At 36.4% G+C, this 20,534-nt stretch overlaps 1 non-coding gene across 1 annotated transcript; it reads left to right on the top strand.

Annotated features, from left to right (window-relative positions):
* Window positions 1–7,784: 7,784 nt before the first annotated feature.
* TRNAI-UAU (transfer RNA isoleucine (anticodon UAU)) lies at window positions 7,785–7,858 on the top strand. The gene has a single exon. It is a non-coding gene; the product is annotated as a tRNA-Ile (tRNA).
* The last annotated feature ends 12,676 nt before the right edge of the window (window positions 7,859–20,534 follow it).

Genomic DNA, 20,534 nt, shown 5'->3' with positions numbered 1-20,534 from the left:
TCTTTTACACATGCTCTTTGGTCGTGCCCGCATTAGTGCAATATGCCTTACTCTTTTTTAGACTTGTACCGTGGGATGGTTGAACTTACGGTGCGACGTAGGCTTGTGTGGCCTAACCGCATGTATTAGAACATTTCTCCAGGTGTTGGGATATCATCATTATTTTTTTGCATTGGAGTACTTCATCACGCCTCGTTCAGGTGCTCGAACAAGTGTAGCACCTTCTGCGTGGGTTTGCATGGCTTATTACTTCGTTCGATGCGAGGATTCATAGGTGTTTCTTTCTTATTTTTATATTTGGGCAAAACATGGCAAGCAGAAAGATTCAGCGCCCAGGATGGGGCGTTAAAGATATCTTGCGCCCAGCTCTGGGCGTTGAAAATGATTTCTGGGCAGAACTTTGACAGTTTTTTTTTTATTATTTTTTTCTTTCGCTTTTGCTTTGGAACGATGTAGGCTGTGTAACGGACGCTCATAGGGCGAGCGTTATGTGCAGTAGTTTGACCGGAGTTTTGGTGACTCGCAATTTTCAGTTACCCTTGTTAGTGGGGTGACTTTATATATTCTAAGTAGTGCTTAGAATTTGGGAGGGGTTGTAGCCATTCTAAGGTTCGTTTTACACGATTAAAGCTTAGGATTGTGCCCTTATGATGTATGTATAGCATTAGCGTCGAGAATTTGCGATAAAATCGTCATTTCGAGCATTTTTAGAGTGTTTTTCTCAAGCCCCCAATTGTAGCTACGGGATTGGCTTAGTGCTATAATGCTTTGCATACGTTTTTATGCATTCATGGTGACACGGATCATGAATAGTTTGAACCAGACTCGTTTAGTGCGAGGTATGTTCGAGTAGTGATCTGCTACTTCTCTTGTAAATGTCGTATTGTGCGACATTGCCATGGTCAAGGTAGTCACATGTTGAAGTGTGCCTTGACCAAAAGTTAGGTGTCTTTCTTTACCCATAACCATATTTAGAAATCTTTTTGACTCACTTGCAACATCGGGATAAACGCATACTTAGATTAAACCAACGACACTTTATTATGTTCGAAAAAGTCTTTGAAAATTATTTGAAAATTATTTAAAATCCGAATCCTACTGTGTACAATCCGAGGTGTCCTAAGTAAGTTGACTTATAGAAGGGTTTGTACAGGATTACACGAGTGAACCAAAAATACTGTTACGATTTTTGGAATGCTGTCTAAGGATTTGCTGGAAGCCAGGGTGCAGGCGTCAAGATATACTTGTGCCCGTTTGGCATATGCTCTAGGCTTTTAGGGCCATCTTTTCCAAAATTGCGGGAATATAAACCTTCTTCAAATAGACTTAGATTTACTTGGTGTATGTCTGCACAAAAGGTTAAGGTATACTTAGTTCTTTCCCTAGCTCTTTCATTTCAATTTTTAGCCCCCAGTTGCTGTTATGTCTTTCCATTAATAATGCTTTCAGATTTCGATTTTAGATGCCCGTGTCACATGTCTGAGTAGGGTGAGCCTCGGTTAAGTGCCAAGTCCTATTGACAATGTCTTATTTTTTTCAAAGGGGATTAGCAAGCATTTGAATTACTATGAACTGGTGCCCTGAGCTCGAAGGAACGATGGGGGTGATGCCGTAGAACAATCCTCTTTATTGCAAGCTTACTGCCTTTACTACTTGTCGGCGACTATGACTGTGTCTAGGGGTGAAAGAAGGTCTTTAAGCGAGTTAGTTCGCTTTAGGGAGGGTCAAGTCGAGTATTTTAGAGGTCACGGACGCTTGCGCTAGCCCCCATTCAATTGAGGCAAAGCGGCCTTTTGAGTCTTGGCTAAGTGCCTAGGAGTGTGAGTGCTCCTTCTAGCAAGGGTACATGCCCTTATTATTATTCGATGTGTGCTCATTAATTTTGGCATCTTGATGACTTGGATTCTTCCTTTGACTTAAATTTTTCTTTCGACTTGGGTTGCAAGTAATTAAATTTCAATAAGGGACTTCTATTTTTTATTCTTGTTTTTCTATAGGCTTTAATATTTTTGCAAATTGGTTGGACCGAATCACGGATTGCCTACGTATCCGCCTTAAATAGATTTAATTTGGAATCAGGTCTTGCGTAGTTCTTAGCCTAGAAAATGGTTTCTTAGAATGCCGAATTCGATAAGTATGTTCTGAGGTGAAAACATATTATTTGAAACGGTAGAATAAATGAAGTTTGTGATTATTTTAATTTGCTGCTTTGCCGTAAGCCAAAAATTTGTTTTATATTTTTTTTTAATTGAGTACATGTATTTCTTTGGTGGTACGTATATCTGAATACGTGCTGTACCCCTCCAAGTGTTCGTTATTTTTCCGTGCATGTGCGGATAAAATGACGAGCACTTCTGGACAAATTTTAGCAAGCAGAGAGATTCAGCGCCTAGGCTGGGGTGCTAAAGATTTCGGCGCCCAGCTATGGGCGCTGAAAATGACTTATGGGAGGATCTTTTTTGGTGCGCTAAATGCTTCTTTTCCTTTTTAGACTAACTTTAGAAGCGCTTTGCAAAGTTTTCTTTTTTATTATTTATTATTTTTTTTGTACTTTTCATTGGTCTTCTTTTTTATTCGTGACTCAAGACAGCTTGAAAGATGGGTTGAATAAGTTGAATAGGTATTAGTCAAGCACGAGGATTACATCAACCAAGGCCAATGGGTAGCATAGGGACGGCTCAAGGGTATATCAACAAGTTATATGGTCATTATGCTAATGGTGGTGTAAGAGCAGGTTTTGGGCTTTGGAAATAATGGGTATGACGCACGTGTCAATGGCCGTGCGTGGTTTGCGGTTGACAACAAGTTCAAGAACAAGAGTCAAGTAATGGTTTCTTGGGTTATGGCAATGAGAACATGGATGGGTTAGATGAGCTGAACAGGGGCCCCAGAGCTAAGGCGTCTAAGAACATGAGGATTGGAAAGGGTAGACATCGTAGAACTTTATGATTTGGATTGGTTGACTCAATTCTCTTCCTTCGTTTACTTGGGTAAATTTCGCACTTTGGGAGGTACGGGCTAAGTATTTCATGGCTCGCTCTTTTCGCTCTCCCTTTTCTCTTTCTATTTTTTTCTTTTTGCTCGGGATTTCCCCCCAACATAAATCCTTCAATCAAAATTTTTTATTTGGGCTAAAAGGTAGATGGTTGTGGTCTTTGAGTCACGAGGCGAGACTGAGTGAGCCTCGTTTGGTAGGCCTATAGTGGACCTTTTAATTTTAGTAGGCCTAGGGTGGACCTTTAATTTTAGCAGTCCTAGGGTGGACCTTTAAATTGCCTTACTTTGCAAGCGTATTTAGTCGTTTCTTAAAATGTGCAAATAGCGTAGATTCGAAATCTTGTTTTTACCTTATTGAAATTTAACGAAAGAATTGCATCGAAAATAACTTTTTTGCTTCTTTTCAGATTCCAGTTTCTGGGATTTAATTGGAAGTTGTGATTTAGACTTGAACTTTCATTAATTTTTCTGATTATAACCCGTGTATGAATACAAGGAGGTGGCCTAGACTCAAAAAAATGACATGGCGTAAGCCTATAATACTTGACCAAGCGACTCTCAGACTTAGGCTAATTGGACCATAACTTTTGTTGGTTGACACTTTAGATTTTAACCCCTGGGTGTTCATTTGTCATGCGCCATTTTGCTTAATGTTGGCAAGGTAGTTAATTGGGGAGATCGAATTTCCATTTTTACAAGGCTAGAATCATTAGTGCAGCTTCTCTCTTAGTATGTATTGCTTTACCCCAATGGTAGCCTTATGGCATGCCGATTTGGGTATTTTCATGGTTTGTCATGTTGCATTCATGGAAAATCTTTTTAGTCCGTACTTAAGGGTACTTCAAGGAGCGAGTGGCTCAAGAGGACTATGATAGTCGTGACCAAATGTGATCATAAGCCTTGATGCCATTAATTTTGTGCTAGTGGTATTGACACCTTAGGTTCACTTTGGGGTTGTGCGACTATGGGGGAATGATTTTCAGAATGTGACTGTTTCCATTTTGCAAATACTATAATATATTCTTTTTATTGGTGAGAGAGAGCATTAAGGCCGTTGATTCTTAGCAAGGGATGACAATTACATATGGGTGCTTATTGATTTAAATGTTAGGAGAGGAGACTCAATATGGTTTAACCTTTTAACTTGCAGAACGACACCAAGCATTAGGACCGATTCTATGGATAAGACAACTAAGACTTAGGATTTAGATTGTACTTCGGCATAACCTAGTCTAGACTCGGATTTATTTATTTTTTATTTGAACCTTTTTTTTTGAAGACTCTATTCGAACATTATTTTTTGAATACTTTGCCCATGTGACATTCAAGGTCGTTTAATTAACATGCTCGATTTTGGTGCCGAGCATTGTCGTCGTAGGAGGTCTAACAACGACACAAAGAGTTATTTATTTTTATTTTTTAGTCGCTTTTAGAATCGAGTGCCTTTTCATACGCCCTTGCAGCAATTTTTACGAAAAGTTTTTTTTTTTGCTACGTGATTTTTTCACGCGCAGGCACCGAGGCTGCTGCGCCTGACCAGAAGGCCAAGTAGCAACTTCAGCGCCCCGCGTAGGGCGTGAGAAATTCTGGCGCCCAGCCAGGGGCGTTGAAAATGCGTCCCTGGCTGGTTCTCATTTTCTGTTTGCGTCTACTTTTGTTTACGCGACTTCGATTTTGCGTGCTTGCCTAATAACGTCCTTTACGCGTTGTGCAGCGTTTGTGGGATTCGTTACAGGCCATCCCGAGCGTCGCTTATTTCGTGGCGACCGTTCGGGTTTGCGGAACACGTGTTTCGGTATAACTCTTTGGCAAATTGGTTTATGAATGTTTGGGCAATTTTTAAGGTCGTTGGTTTTTCTAGGATAGTTTGTCACACACAATCATATATTTCACTACACATAACTAACATTTCATCATGAGGCAATAATAATATGTCATGTAGTTTATGATAGGCTTCTATGGGTAGTTATTTGCGCCTGGCTTGGTACCGCTTTTATCGTAGATCCAACACATGCCCCGGTGTGTCTTCAGCAGACGAATTTCGCTCAAGAGGCCAACCCGCAAGTGCAAGCCAAGGGAGCATGCAGGCGAGAGGGACCTAATGGGCGAGCGATTGGGTTTGGGACGGGTGTACTACTAGCGAAAGTGCCGAGTGGACAACATTCGAAGCGTATGCACCCCCCGAGTGGCGATGGGTATCCTTAGTCCCAACTCCCGAGATGAAACACCAAGGAAGCCAAGATTCGTTATGCGGTTCTGCCCGTTCACATTAATATGCTGATTTTCAGGTCGTCTCAACTTGATTGGGAAATAAACGCGGGGTAGGATCGTTTCACCCTTCGGCTATTTTGATTACCTACAAGCACGGGTATTTCCTTCACTATCCCCAGTGGAGTCGCCACTGTGAGGGGGTCGAAAAAGCACGAGGCTAATGCGTGACCTCGTCCCTCGTGGGTGTGACGATTCTTTTTGTCAAATCAAGTGTAATTGGATTTCCTGTGAGTTTACACCCAATTGACTAGTAATATAGGAGTCGCCATTCAGTTTTTAACGACAATGAGAAAAACTGACAAAACCCGGTTATCGTGACATAAAGGGAGTGCAATTATGTTTGACCACGACGGCCGTAGGTTCCCTTGTGATCCCTGGTGGTGGGGATTGCTCAACGTACACCCGCAGGGTAGAGATTGAGGGTTCGGGGGACTGTAACTACCGAGAGGAGTACTCGCTCTTCGATAACTCCAGAGGCAGGATATCCTTACTAGCTCAGCATAAATAATTGAAGGGACATGCGTTAACTATTAAACTAATCTGAGTTGATTTTAACAATATGCAACATATAAGACTAGATCGAGCGCGATTATTTGATTTAGATTGTTTTAAGGGACCTAGCATGATAATCCAATTTCCCAAAAATATCATATTTATTAAGCGTGATCGAACAATCAGATTTAGTTAGTTTAACAGTTCATAAAAGGGCGAGGAAAGCAATTAAACCATGGAAAAGGGACACATTATGACGCACCCTTGAGAGGTGCGTCACGGTTCTCAGAAAACTAACCACTTTGACTTTGCTATTTCTCCTTTTATTTAACGAATCTCAAATTATGGGACGGGATACGTTCTGTTCGATTTATGGATCGATTGCGACAGAACGCGTGATCAGTTTTGCAGCGTGAGGCTTAGGCTTAGGGGTTTAGAGTCAATACTCAGAATATAATTGTGTGTTGTTGTCTTTTTCACGTCGAACTTAAGGGTCTATTTATAGGAAAGAGTTCGTGGAAAGATAGAATTCCAGAACTCTAATCCACGAGGAATTAGGAAAATACACGTACCAGGTATTTTCAGCGCCCAGGCCTGGGCGCTGAATATTTCGGCGCCCAAAGCCAGGCGTTGAAAATAGGGTCTGGGCTGTTTTTTTTAGTCAGATTCGGATTCCTAGAATCCGGAGTATCTGAGATTTAATTGAGTCCTTTAGTGCGTATTAACCTTGTGACGGGATGCGTCTGGGCCCGTTACGAACTCTAGGCTTGTTAGGATTTTAATTAATACGTGACTCTTACTTTCGAATCATATTAGGAATAGGATTCTCTCGCAATTTCTATCTCATTTAGGATTTATGTTGGAGTGCAACACCTAATTCTGACAGGTTTCTATCTTTTATGACTTGCCACTTTTAACAACTACCTATTACGGCAATTACTATTTTTAGCAGGTTTCCATAAATAGCAAGTTTCGTGTGAAATGAAAAGGGGTAATGAGATTCGTTATTTTATAGGAGATGCGTTGTCAAGTGGAGATTTACGTTTTCATCATCGAACCTTCCCTTTCGGGAATGGGGACAAAAGTAGGTGTCTACACCAATGCCAGCGCAGTACGCCAAACCAGCGCCCAGCGCTGGTGACGTGGCATGAGTGCTGCCAAAATCAAGGACGCGGGCTCCGTCCTTGATTTGTCTTGTATTTATGTACCTTCGTACGAATAGTACGATGCTTGGCACGTAGTGTTTGCTTGGAGGCTAAGACTTGATTTTGCGTAAAAAAATAAGCCGTTCCGGGTTTTGAATTCCGGTTGTACGGGACGGGGCCCGGCTTGCTCGGTTTTGTGGGTCGGCGCCCGAATTTGACTTGCCTTATATGATTTTGAGTGGAAAAGGCTTAGTAAAACCAATGGAATAGTCTACTAGATGAGATTGTACTTGGATTTCGAAATTGGTTTTTGAAAATTGTATTTTGTACCGAGTTCCGGTCGGGGAACGGTCTCGGGGATTGGATTTTGGACTTTGCATTTTGGAGATGTTCTTAGCAATTGGGATTTCCGCACAGAGTTGCTCCAACTTCCTAGTAAGAATAATGGTATCGTCATCATCCCAGAGGGGAGACACAAATTAGGTGTCTACAACTGTCATAATTGTGCATTGGCAAACGTGAAATTAAGTCCAAATGTTACAGCTTATGAAAATTGTTTTAGAATTGTACTCCATCCATTCCATAACGTTCATTAATAAGTTTAATTTCTTATTAGTAAAGTTATAAAAAATTAATATTTAAAAAATTTACATTAAAAGGAATCCAATGATATCTCAAAAGTTAATATGTTTTCTATTATTTATACTACTAATTACGAAAAACTTTAACCAACTGAATTGTAATCATGAGAAACATTATGGAACGAAGGAAGTAGTATCTATTAATTGAAAAAGAAATAAATTATTGAATACTACATTAACAATAAAAGTTAAAATAAAAATATTTAAATATTACCTTTTTTTTATTCTTGTCATCTGTGGTCCTGTAGCTCAGTAGGTTAGAGCGTTGGTCTTATGAGCCGAAGGTCGCGAGTTCGAGCCTCGTCAGGACCATTTAATTAAATCTTTATTCTAAATTTTGCAAATTGTATCAAATAATTTTGTTACCGATCCAATTACATTAGGTGAATGACTTCTTTGATTCTAATCGTTGTAGTAGATTGTAGCGAGAACCTATCACTGTAACAATTATACTTTGTTGATAACATACTCTGCATATTTACTTTATTGTCAAATATATATTCATCAACAATTAAATAATTATTTAACTAAATGAAATTAATTAAATGATGTCACTCTCTTAGAACATAGTTTCCAAATAAACAAAAAAAAATGCTTTTGAAAAAGTAGAAGTATAACGAAACTAACCTTGAAAAAATGCTTATATAAAAAGTATGTCATCACGGAATGCGAGCAATTCACGAATAGTATGTGATATTTATAAGTTGTATGAACAATAATTACTCCATAATAAAGTTTTTTAACATAATGTTTTATCCTTGAATCTTACTAGACTAGGCCAATATTATGAGAGTAATGACTAGTTTTAAAGTTTATGTTATTTAAAGAAGGACGGAGAATGTTAAAAATAAACTGAGAATTTAAAAAATATTATTTAGATCAAAAGATCATTTCACAATGAATATGTATTGTCCTTCGAGACATTTTTTAAGGCTTCAACCATTTGTACCTACCTAATTTTTTTCTTCTAAAGAATCTATACTTGCCTTCAATTTTTTCTTATCTTGACCTCAGTAAAAAAAATGAAGATTTGTACAAATTTTCATAATTTTTTTAATCTAGCTAATTGACACTCTTAAATCAGTGTGATAATAGCATATCTATTTTCATTCATATGCTTATCATAAACTCAACAATCATAACATTTATTTGTTCTTATAACTCAAATTCATTTTTCTTATAAAATATAGTTGTGGTTTTAGTTTATTGAAATGAAAAATATTAAAGATAGTTCAGAACTATGATAAACAACCTTTAATATAACATTAAAATGAAAAATATTAAAGATAGTTCAAAACTATGATAAACAACCTTTAATATAACATCAAAATAAAAAGATCGTCATGAAGTAAGTGATTCAATGGTTAACATACTTATACTAGTTGAAGATCTTCGTATATTACAAAACTTACAAGCTCTTATAAATAGAAAATTAAAGATTATTTCAAGGTAGATAGTAGATAATATTTTATCATGCTTTATAATTTCAATATGTAAACTCCCCCTGTTACAATTTCCTATCTTGCGTTGAAATTTTTATTTAAAGTGCACCACCTGTTAAATCTAGATTGTCTATTGCAACTTGCGCTTACAAGTTATTTTACCACAAAAACAATAAGCTTGTATTAAATACATGTACGAAGTATATATTATGATATATCTTGGTAAATTGGAGTAGTAACATTCCCTCTGTTTCTTTGTAATTGCAACATTTTAAATAATTGCAACATTTAAATAAACAATCGTTATGTAATAGTCTTTGATCTTTTTTTAAAATTTTTTATTTTATGCAAGGAAAAATATATGTTAGTCATGTGATTTTTGTAAGTTCGTTTCAATATATACACTTTCATAATATATAAATTTATAATGTTTACTAAACAATAATTAAACATGTTGTTTTACTAGGAATAGAATTACCAAACCTAAGCTTTTGCGTGGGTTCGAAGGGGAGACCTCTCGCTCCTTCTTCGTCGCCATGGCTAATACTCGCTCAAAAGCTCGAAATTCCTCCAATGGAGGCAGCAAGAGTAAAAAAAGAATGCCACAATCGTCTACAAAGGTACCAAATAAGAACAAGCCACAACTTAACATCGAGAAGTCCTCTGTTTTGGCGGTTGAAGATGATTTTTCGTCGCTTTTTGATGGAAACCCAGATGATCGAGACTTCGATTCTAATGAAATTCTTACTCCAAAAGCTAGTTTGGAGCATCTACAACACCAATCCCAGGTGCGAGGTGAATTTAATGCCTCGTTGACCGCCCTCAAAAGTGGTAAGGATGTTCGAACCCATTTTCAATCTCATTCAAAATCTGGCGCGAATAATGTTGATTTGCTTCATGCTTTGCCTATGCATATGTTTGGATTGAATCCTAGTAATGATTGCTTTCTTCAATCTGATAATTCTAGCGTTGTTGCCCAATCCCCTGTTTTAGACCCTGTTTTGACCCCTCTAGTAACAATCGAATCTGAAGACATTAAGGAAGAGGTTGCTTATTGGGAGTCAGCTGTTGTGTGCTATGTTTTGGGGGCAAACCCTCCCCAAAATGTCATGGAAGGGTTTGTTAGAAGGATTTGGGGGAAATATGGAGTAGATAAGGTGTCTCAAGTGGGGAGGGGGATATACTTGGTTCGATTCACTACTATGGAGAATTGCTCCAAAGTGCTGAGTAGTGGACACCAATTTTTTGACTCTAAGCCACTGATTGTGAAGCCTTGGTCTGCTGATGAGAACTTTAGCAAGGATCCTGTTAAGACTATACCTATTTGGGTTCAGTTACCAGGATTAGAGGTGAAGTATTGGGGTGAAAAATGTTTGAGTAAAATTGTTGGACAGGTGGGGAAAATGATCAAAGTTGACATGGCCACATTGAATAGAGATAAACTGATTTTTGCAAAAATATTGATTGAGGTGCAAATTGATCAACAGTTCCCTACTGTGATCCACTTCATGAATGAAAAAGGTGCCAGAGTTGACCAGAAAGTCAACTATGAATGGATTCCTATCACCTGTAAGGGATGCAAGGGAATGGGACATGAAATGGCTAACTGCACCAGATTGGCTGCAGGGAAAACTAAGAAAATGTTGGTGGCAAAGACCCATCAATCCAACACTGTGAAACCTGTGGTAGCTGCATCTGTTGGAACAACATCCACCTCAACTGGCTTCACTCAAGCCACTAAATTCAGTAGGGAGATGGGGCAACAATTGAGACATGTGGTTACTAACAATTCATTCCAAGCTTTAACTGTATCTGATGATGGTGTTGAGGGTACAGAGGATAACTGTACTAGGATGAATGGTAATGTCAGCAAGGTGGGGCATGGAGAGGCAGTATTAGGCAGGGAGGTGACATCCCCTATGCCTAATGGATAGAATCCTTTGCTGGAATGTGAGGGGACTAAATAAGCATGCAAAACAAGTAGAGGTGAGACAGATGATTCAATCTCACCACACTGGCTTATTTGGTCTCCTGGAGACTAGGGTGAAAGCTGCAAAGATGGGTACACTCTACCTCAATGTGTGTCCAACTTGGTGCTTCACCACTAATCTAGCTTGCCATAAGAATGGGAGGATTGTGATTGCTTGGAACCCTGCTGCTTTTACTTTGCACATTGTTCATATGAGCTCTCAAGTAATTCATTGCTTTGTTACCCCCAGGTTGTCAGGGGTTGGCTTTTATTGTACCTTTGTGTATGGCATGAACTCTCCAGCAGAGAGAGAGGAACTTTGGACAACTTTGACTGACATAGCCAGTTGTAATAACTCAGCTTGGCTGATAATGGGGGACTTTAATGCAATAATGAATATGGAGGACATGATTGGTTCCCCAGTTAGGATGCATGATGTGTTGCCTATGAGACAATGCATGGCTAGCTGCAAGCTCACAGAGGTGAAAACTGTTGGCAGGCATTTTACATGGAACAACAAACAGGAAGGATGTGATAGAGTGTTCACCAGAATTGATAGGGTTCTTTCCAATTCTCTATGGAGTGACAGATTTGAAACTGCAGAAGCTATGTATTTACCTGAAGGAACTTATGATCATAGTCCTATGATTCTTCATACCACCAGTCACCATTGTCAGAAGAAACCTTTTAGGTTCTACAACATGTGGACCAGTTCTTCAGATTTTCTACCCCTGGTTACTAGACAATGGCAAAAATATGTTTATGGCTGCCATATGTTTAGAGTCACTCAGAAGCTCAAGTGGATAAAGAGTGAGCTTAAAACCCTAAACAGCCAAGGCTATAGTGATGTGGAAACTGTGAAAATCACTAAGCAAAAACAGCTTGCTGAAATTCAGGATAAGCTTCACCAAGATCCCTATAATGCCACTCTTGCTGCTGAAGAAAAAGCCATTGCTGAAGCTTACAGGGAAGCCAAAGATAATCTCAACTCTTTCTTATATTAAACTGCCAAACTGAAATGGCTAGAAAAGGGGGGTGAGAATTCAAAACTGTTCTTTCAGAGTATAAAGCAAAGAAGAAAACACAATGCCATTTACTCTATTCAAAACCTTAATGGGGAGTGGTTCACATCTCCAGATCAGATTCAGGAAGCTTTCTTGGAGTTCTATGGTAATTTATTTTGTTCTCATACTGAAAATAGGACTAGTGTGGATCCTGTGTTAATGGATCATGGACCTAGGCTAACTGATGACCACAGATCCAAGTTGGCTTGTGATTTCAGTATGACTGATCAAAACCACCTGGGAGATAGTCAAGGGGGATATGTTTGCTACTGTTTCTGAATTTTTTAGAACAGGAAAAATGCTAAAAGAGATCAATGTTACATCCATTACTTTGGTTCCCAAAGTAAGCGTTCCTGCCACAGTTGGAGATTTTAGACCCATAGCATGCTGTTCTGTTCTTTATAAGTGTATCTCTAAGTTGTTGTGTGAAAAGCTAAGCTGTGTGCTTCCAGACATCATCTCTCAAAATTAGGGGGCTTTTGTTGCTGGGAGGTCCATTCTCCATAATGTTCTTATCTGTCAAGACATTGTCAAAATGTATAGAAAAGGCCAGCCTTAACCCAATTGTCTTCTGAAACTTGATTTGCAGAAAGCATATGATACAGTGGAGTGGGAGTTTATTAAGGAGGTGATGCAGGATTTGGGGTTCCCTCCCTTCTTCATTGGTTTGATCATGACTTGTTTATCCACTACTCAGTACTCAGTTATGATTAATGGTGTTCTATCTAGACTTATCCACCCAAGAAGGGGTTTGAGACAAGGGGATCCTTTCTCTCCCCTTCTCTTTACCCTATGCATGGAGTATTTCTCCAGAACCATGAAAGCTGTGGGAGAGTGCCCATGTTTTAAATTCCATTCTAGATGCAGGTACTTGAGGTTGAATCATTTATGCTTTGCAGATGATCTGCTGATGTTCTGTAAAGGGGAACAAAGGGTCATTAGCATGATGATGGAGGGATTTAAGGTCTTCTCTAATACCACTGGCCTGGAGGTCAATGCTTCTAAATCTTCCCTTTATTGCTGTGGCATGAATGATCATCAGGTTGAAGCCATCACAAATTTAACTGGGTTTGTTCAGGGGAGTTTACCTTTCAAATACTTGGGTGTGCCTGTGAGCCCTTGGAAATTGAAAACCTGTGATTGTGAGCAATTAGTGGATAAGATGACAGCAAGAGTTAGGCACTGGAGTTCTAGAAACTTGTCTTTTGCTGGTAGAGTTCAGTTGGTTAATTCAGTGTTGATGAGTATCTGTGTTTACTGATGCCAGATGTTCTTAATTCCCAAGAATGTTCTCAAAAAGATTAACTCCATTTGTAGAGCCTTCCTCTGGTATGGAACTTATGATGATGCAAGACCTGGGCCTGTTTCTTGGGATCACATGTGTCTCCCTAAACCACATGGTGGTCTGGGGTTTAGAAACCTTTTGCTATGGAATCAGGCAGCTGTGGGAAAGCAAGTTTGGGCCATTGCTCAAAAACAGGATAATTTATGGGTGAAATGGATTCATGCAGTTTACATCAAGGAGAATAATTGGGGAAGTTTTACTGCTCCTACTGCTGCCAGTTGGGTGGTAAAGTTTGTGTGCAAAGTGAAGGATTGTGTTACTCACCAGCTGCAGTCTCCTCAGTGGTATTCCACTAGTAAATACTCCATTAAAGACATTTACAATCAAGTTGCAATTGCTGGTGATAGAGTAAATTGGCAGAAATATGTCTGGAATAGGTTGACTATTCCAAAGCACAGATTTATCCTTTGGCTCACAATGCTTGACATATTGAAAACTAAAGAGAGACTTCACAAGGTGGGGATTGTTCCTGATGACCTGTGTCCTATCTGTTTCACTCATACAGAAAAGATTGACCACCTTTTCTTTACCTGTGAGTTCAGCAAGCAATGCAAGCAGCTGGTTCTAGTTTGGCTTGGGATCAATCTAAATAGATTCACTGTAATCAGCCTCCTCAAAGGGGTTCAAAGATACAATAGAGGAAAATGCAAAAAGGCAATTCTGTTTACTGCCATAGCCAATTTAGTGTACAATGTATGGAAAGCCAGAAATGCAGCTGTTTGGGCTGCTAAAGTGCCTACTATTCACTCTACAGTTGCTAACATCAAGGCAGAAGTCAAAGGAAGGGTTTATAACCTGCTTAGTAAGAAGTCTAGGCCTAGTGATCTCAATTGGTTCAACAGTTTGTAAAGGAGAGCTTGTTGCTCATCCTGTGTGTTTTTTAGGCTAGGTGTTCTTAGCCTTTCTGTTCTTTGACCTTGTGGCTGGTTTGCCAAAGGTTAAGGGTGTAATACTATTTTTGTGCTAATCAATATATCCTTATTTGCTTGCCAAAAAAAAAAATTAAACATGTTAACTATCACAATTGTGCATTGACAAGCGTGAAATTAAGTCCAAATGTTACAGCTTATGAAAATTGTTTTAGAATTGTAGTCCATCCATTCCATAACGTTCATCATTTTTCCATTATGCGCGGTCTCAATGCGCTACTTTGACCATTGATAGCTTTAATTTCGTATTAGTAAAATTACAAAAATTAATATTTAGAAAATTTAAATTAAAAGGAATCCAATGATATCTCACAAGTTAATATATTTTTTTCTATTATTTGTACTACTAATTACGAATTTTTTTGACCAAATGAATAGTAAACATGAGGAACATTATGGAACAGAGGTAGTAATATTTATTAATTGAAAAATAAATAAATAATGGAATACTATATTAACAATAAAAGTTAAAATAAAAAATTTAAATATTACTTTTTTATTCTTGTCATCTGTGGTCATGTAGCTCAGTTGGTCAGATCGTTGGTCTTAGAGCATCTCCAATGGCAAGCTAATTATCAAATTAGCTTGCCATGCCACATAAGATTTCAAGCTAAACTACTTTCTAGCTAATTTGTGTCCCAATGGTTAGCTATTAACTTGTTATTTAATCAACTTTCTAATTATTCTATTTGTTCATTCATGATTTTTATTGTTTTTAAAATGGAATTTATATTATACTATAATAATTTCCTTTTTATGAGATGAAATTCTACGGTTTTTTTCTAAAAAATGCTGATTATTCTTAATTTTTTTGAGGGAACAAAATGTAGAAATTTAATTGTTATAAAGGTCACATAATTAAATATTATCACATAATTTATTTATTTTTAAAAGCTTACACAACAAACTAGACTTGACAGAAAACACGAAAATTGTAAAGAACTAAAAACTACTCCGTAGCAAAGTAGCGAGGGGTGTTTGAGAGTGGAGAATGTAAAAATAATGTTTGAAAACTAAATTGAATGTTTTAGGCGTTGGAAACTTGAATGGATTTGTTGAGACCACAAAAAGTGTCACCAACACTCTTGAATTGTGCATGTACATCACGCACCACTCACCTTTCTTTTCCTTCCTAATTGTATCACACGCAAGCTCAAACCCATTTTCCCTCCTTTTCCCAGCTTTTTGTCAAGCAAATTAGCTTGTTTAAGCTAATTTGCTTGGCCAAGCTAACTTGTCATCTTAACTCTAATGGTTAAGCTAGTAACTTGAAACTTTTTCAAATTGCAAGCAAGTCCCTAGCTACAACCATTGGAGATGCTCTTATGAGCCGAAGGTCACGAATTCGAGCCTGACCAGGACCATTTAATTAAATCTTTATTCTATATTTTGCAAATTGTATCAAAGAATTTTGTTACCGATCCAATTAACATTAGGTGAATGACTTCTTTGATTCGAATCTTTGTAGTAGATTGTAGCTAGAACCTATCACTGTAACAATTATAGTCTTTTGATGAGATACTCTGCATATTTACTTTATTGTCAAATATATATACATCAACAATCAAATAATTATTTAACTAATGAAATGAATTAAATGATGTCACTCTCTTAGAACATAGTTTCCAAATAAAGACAAAAATTTCCTTTTGAAAAAGTAGAAGTATAACGAAACTACCCTTGAAAAAATGCTTATATAAAAAGTATATCATCACGGAATGCGAGCAATTCACGAATAGTATGTGATATTTATAAGTTGCATGAACAATAATTACTCCATGATAAAGTTTTTTAACATAATGTTTTATCCTTGAATCTTACTAGAGTAGGCCAATATAATGAGAGTAATGACTAGTTTTAAAGTTTATGTTATTTTAAGAAGGACAAAGAATGTTAAAAATAAACTGAGAATTTAAAAAATATTATTTAGATCAAAAGATCATTTCACAACGAATATGTATTGTCATGATATCACGCCCATTTCCCACAAGGAAAAACTTATTCATGTTTAGTTCAACCATGAAATTAGTATCGTATTCTGGGTATATTCCCTTTGTCTTTGAAATATAGCCCTTTTAATTTTGGTAATTTTTAGGAATTGACTAATATAATACCCCTAATATTTTTTCGAATAAAAAACTAGGTTATCACTGAATAATGGGTAACCTAAATATTTTGATGGATATAAATGAAAATAAACATTAGAGGAAGAAATCAATAAGAAAAGCGTCGATGATTAATGAACTTTAATTTTCATGAAGTCTCCGCCTGGTTCGCTTCCCGGAAACATTGTTGTATACGAACATCTCCAACGTCTTCAAATCCAACTTTACATCATAAATATTTTAGTTTGGATATCAACTTGCTTGGTTAGTAAAACCTTGATAGGGGTGGTAACCAAGATCGAGATTAAATCCCATCTACGCTGATTTTGCCTTGTTGGCGCTCTTTACCTCATAACAATTTTTTTTAGTTAATTTCCAATATCACTTTCAATAATTTGTTTAAAATACTTAATAAACACCACACTATGTCCTTCTACAATAATTTTTTCAACTCCCATGAAAGAAGCTCCTTCGAGACATTCTCTAACGCTTTAACATACCTAGTTAATTTTTTCCCCTCAAACATCTATACCTACCTCCATTTTTTTTCTCTTGCATGGCCTAAGGATAAAACACAAATATTTGAATACATTTCCATAAATTTCTTTAATCTAATTGATACTCTTAAAACGGTATGATAATCACATATACATTTTCATTCTTGTGCTTAACATAAATCCAGTACATTATAAAATTTATTTGTTCTTATAAATCAAATATATTTTTTTATAAGATATAGTTGTGATTTTTGGCTTATTGGAATAAGAAATGTTAAATATAGTTCAAAATATGATAAACAACCTTTAAGACAACACTAAAACTAAAAGATCGACATGAAGTAAGTAATTTAACTTTAGCATGCTTATACTATTACGAGTATCATTTTCTGGCATAAATATATTATTTTATTAAAAAAGAGAGGAAGAAAAAGAGAATTACATAATGGATTGAAGATCCAAAAGAGCGAAAAAATTGTTAGATGTTTTTTTTAAGAGGAAGAATGATTAGAAAAGTTGGATATTACAAAACTTACAAGCACTTATAATTATAAAATTTTGTTTCAAGGTAGATAAAATATGATATTTTATCATGTGTTTATACTTTTAACATGTAAATTCCTTCGATTACAATTTACTATCTTGCGCTGTATTTTTTATTTTAAGTGCACCACTTGTTAAATCTAGATCGTGCGTTGCAACTTCACTTACATGTTATTTTACCACAACAATAATACACATGTATTATACACTTCCTCGGTTCCATAATCATGTTCCAATTTAGAATCTGGAAAATTTCGTATTTACTACCTTTTAAATACCCAACTTTTGTAATTACTACCTTATGAATTTTATTTTTTAGTTTACTACCTTAAACTTCATATAATTTTTTGTTTACTACCTCTTAACAGTTTCCATCCAAAATTTCGTCACATGGGGCCCACTAACGGCTTTAATTCTAATTTCCCTCCTTCTATTGAACATCCTTTCCCGATTTCTCTCTCTTCTCCTTCAATGCTCACTGTATTCCTTCAACCTCACAATTTTCTCTCTCTTCTTCACTTCCTCTCAACCACTTGTTGGTACTTCATCATCAAGGAGAATCTTCATCTCTGTCTCTCACTCAGTAAAACATTCTCTCTCATTATTTTACTGTCACATTGGGTCCAATTGAAAAGCAACAACGCATCTCAATCTTTGGAGGGGACCAAAGCTTTTGACCTTTGCAAATTCGTAAGCATCAAAATGTAAGTACTTTATTTGTTTTTGTTTGTTAAATTAGGTGCTTAATTAAATATGTTGTGGATTGTGTTGGGAAATTGAGAATTTTGGAGGTTTGTTGACCGATAAACCCTAGAATTTGGGGAACAATTTTTTTTAATACGAATTAGGATAATTAAATAACAATTAATGTCAATTCACGTGCTTTACATATTGGGGCTTCTATTATTCAGTTGTTTATTCATGTGCCTTACTCATTGAGGAAATTCTAGTTGATTGGAATTATTGATTGAAATGCATTTTTTTTTTCAATTTTTGTACAGAATGCAGGATGGTATTAACAATACATTTGTGGACATAGGTTTAAATTAGGGGGATTTTTTAAGGAAAACATATTTAGAGGCAGAAGGGTGGTTGGATTTGAGGGTGGGTGGGAGTATACTAGGATACAAGTGCCTACAAAATGATCTTAAGATTCCTGCACTTAAGCACATGGTATCTAGTGCATATAAGTTCAATAACCGGGCAATTCCTCAATATCATCAAATGAAGTTATGGTATAGGGAGAAGGGTAGAACTTTCACTACTGGGAAGAGGGAGTTCATTGGTGATGAGAATGCTAGTGGTTTGTTAGAAACTGTTGACAAAAATAACCGTGTGGAATTATTTTGCACAATTGATCCCAATGCAAGGAAACCTCCTGTTTACAAACTACAAAAACTTACCAATGGGCCTCTGACCCAAGCTGCTAGTGTAATAGCCCCATTTTTAAGCAACTCTTAATTAAATAATGATGATATTTAGTTATCTATTATTTTTCTAGAGTTATCTTTGTTAACCATGGTTTATACTTGACCATGATTTGGTACTATGATTTATTAAGTGACAATTTTTTTTTATATGAATTTTAACCCATAGTGTCAAATGGCTACATTAACCTTATTTTATTTTATTTTTCTTTTTTTTCTTAAAGGGAATTTCATCTCATTTTCTTTCACCTAGGAGGATGTAAAGCAATTAGGCAGGTGGAATAATTTGGTCTCCATATTTACTTCAACTCGTGGCAACCACTTAAGAACCTAATTGACATGTGTTCAATTATCATCTTTCCTAATAATATTAAGGATGAATCATCCCTAGTAATAAAAACCTTCAGTTCAAGTTTTCCCTTTTCTTATATTTTTTATTTAGTTTGAACAATCAGAGAAGCTCCATTCACCTTCCTTTACCACCATGAGAAATCACATATAATCGTCAACTTCTTGCTACAAAAGTGTCACTCATTATTATCACGGATTTTATTCATCGAATATCTTCAACATCTAATAACGTTTTGCCAATAGTTTATTCATTAAAGTTGTAGCCCTTGAAAAGTTAATCAGTTTAGCATCAAGAATCACTCAATTTGGAACTGTATCGTAGGAGATACGCCCTCTTCTTTTCGCTGCTGCTGCAGTTGTTGCTTTCAGCACCAGCTTCTGTTCGTCATGTTTAGAAGATCTTGTGCTCATTTTTCGCTTCGGGTTTCTAAAGAAAAGTTGTAGATATCTTTGTGAAGATGATTGTAGGCGCAAAATTCACTTAATTAGGAGCTATATTCTAAGAGATACGGTCTTCATAAATCGGTTATTGTTGCTGTCTTCATGCCGTCGCACCTGGACTGCTCTTTTGATGTCGTTGTGGTGATTGTTGGAGATATAGCTTAGAGTTCAGACAATGGAAAGATGAAACTGTAATGGTGATTGGATTATAAAAGTGAGATCAGACTCTTGGGATGCTTAGTTGAGGTACACATTGTCCATCCACTTTGATGAAATTTATGGCTCACTAGTACATAATTAACCTTAAGTAACACCCAAAAAGTGATACATAAAGTGGTAAAAGTGTTACTATAGACAATAGGTAACACTTTAGTGGGTGATACATCCGCCCATGTTCCCTAAGGTCTTATGTAACACTTTGGGTAACTTATGGTAACACTTTTAAAAGTGTTACCATAAACCCTCTTATGTAACACTTTTTCATATCAATGGTATCATTTTTAAAGTGTTACTTTTTATTTCTTAGGTAACACTTACTTATCTTTAGTAACATTTTGCAATCATATAGTAACACTTTACCGACATTATGTATCACTTTTGTGAACTAATGTAACACCTTGTTGATTATTAGGTAACATTTTTCAATCATCTTTTGACATATAGTAACACTTTATTCTACATTATGTATCAATTTTTGCCAACTAATGTAACACCTTGTTAATTAATAGGTAATATTTTTCTATTAAAATTTATTATTATTATTATTATTATTATTATTATTATTATTATTGTTGTTGTTGTTACTATTACTATTACTATTATTATTATTACTACTACTACTATGATTATAACATTTTTATTCTTTTAAATATAAA

The sequence above is a fragment of the Spinacia oleracea genome, chromosome 4, assembly GCF_020520425.1.
Source record: "Spinacia oleracea cultivar Varoflay chromosome 4, BTI_SOV_V1, whole genome shotgun sequence".
Classification (NCBI taxonomy): Eukaryota; Viridiplantae; Streptophyta; class Magnoliopsida; order Caryophyllales; family Amaranthaceae; genus Spinacia; species Spinacia oleracea.
The sequence above is the reverse complement of the archived record's forward strand: the minus strand, read 5'-3'. Positions and strand labels throughout refer to the sequence as shown.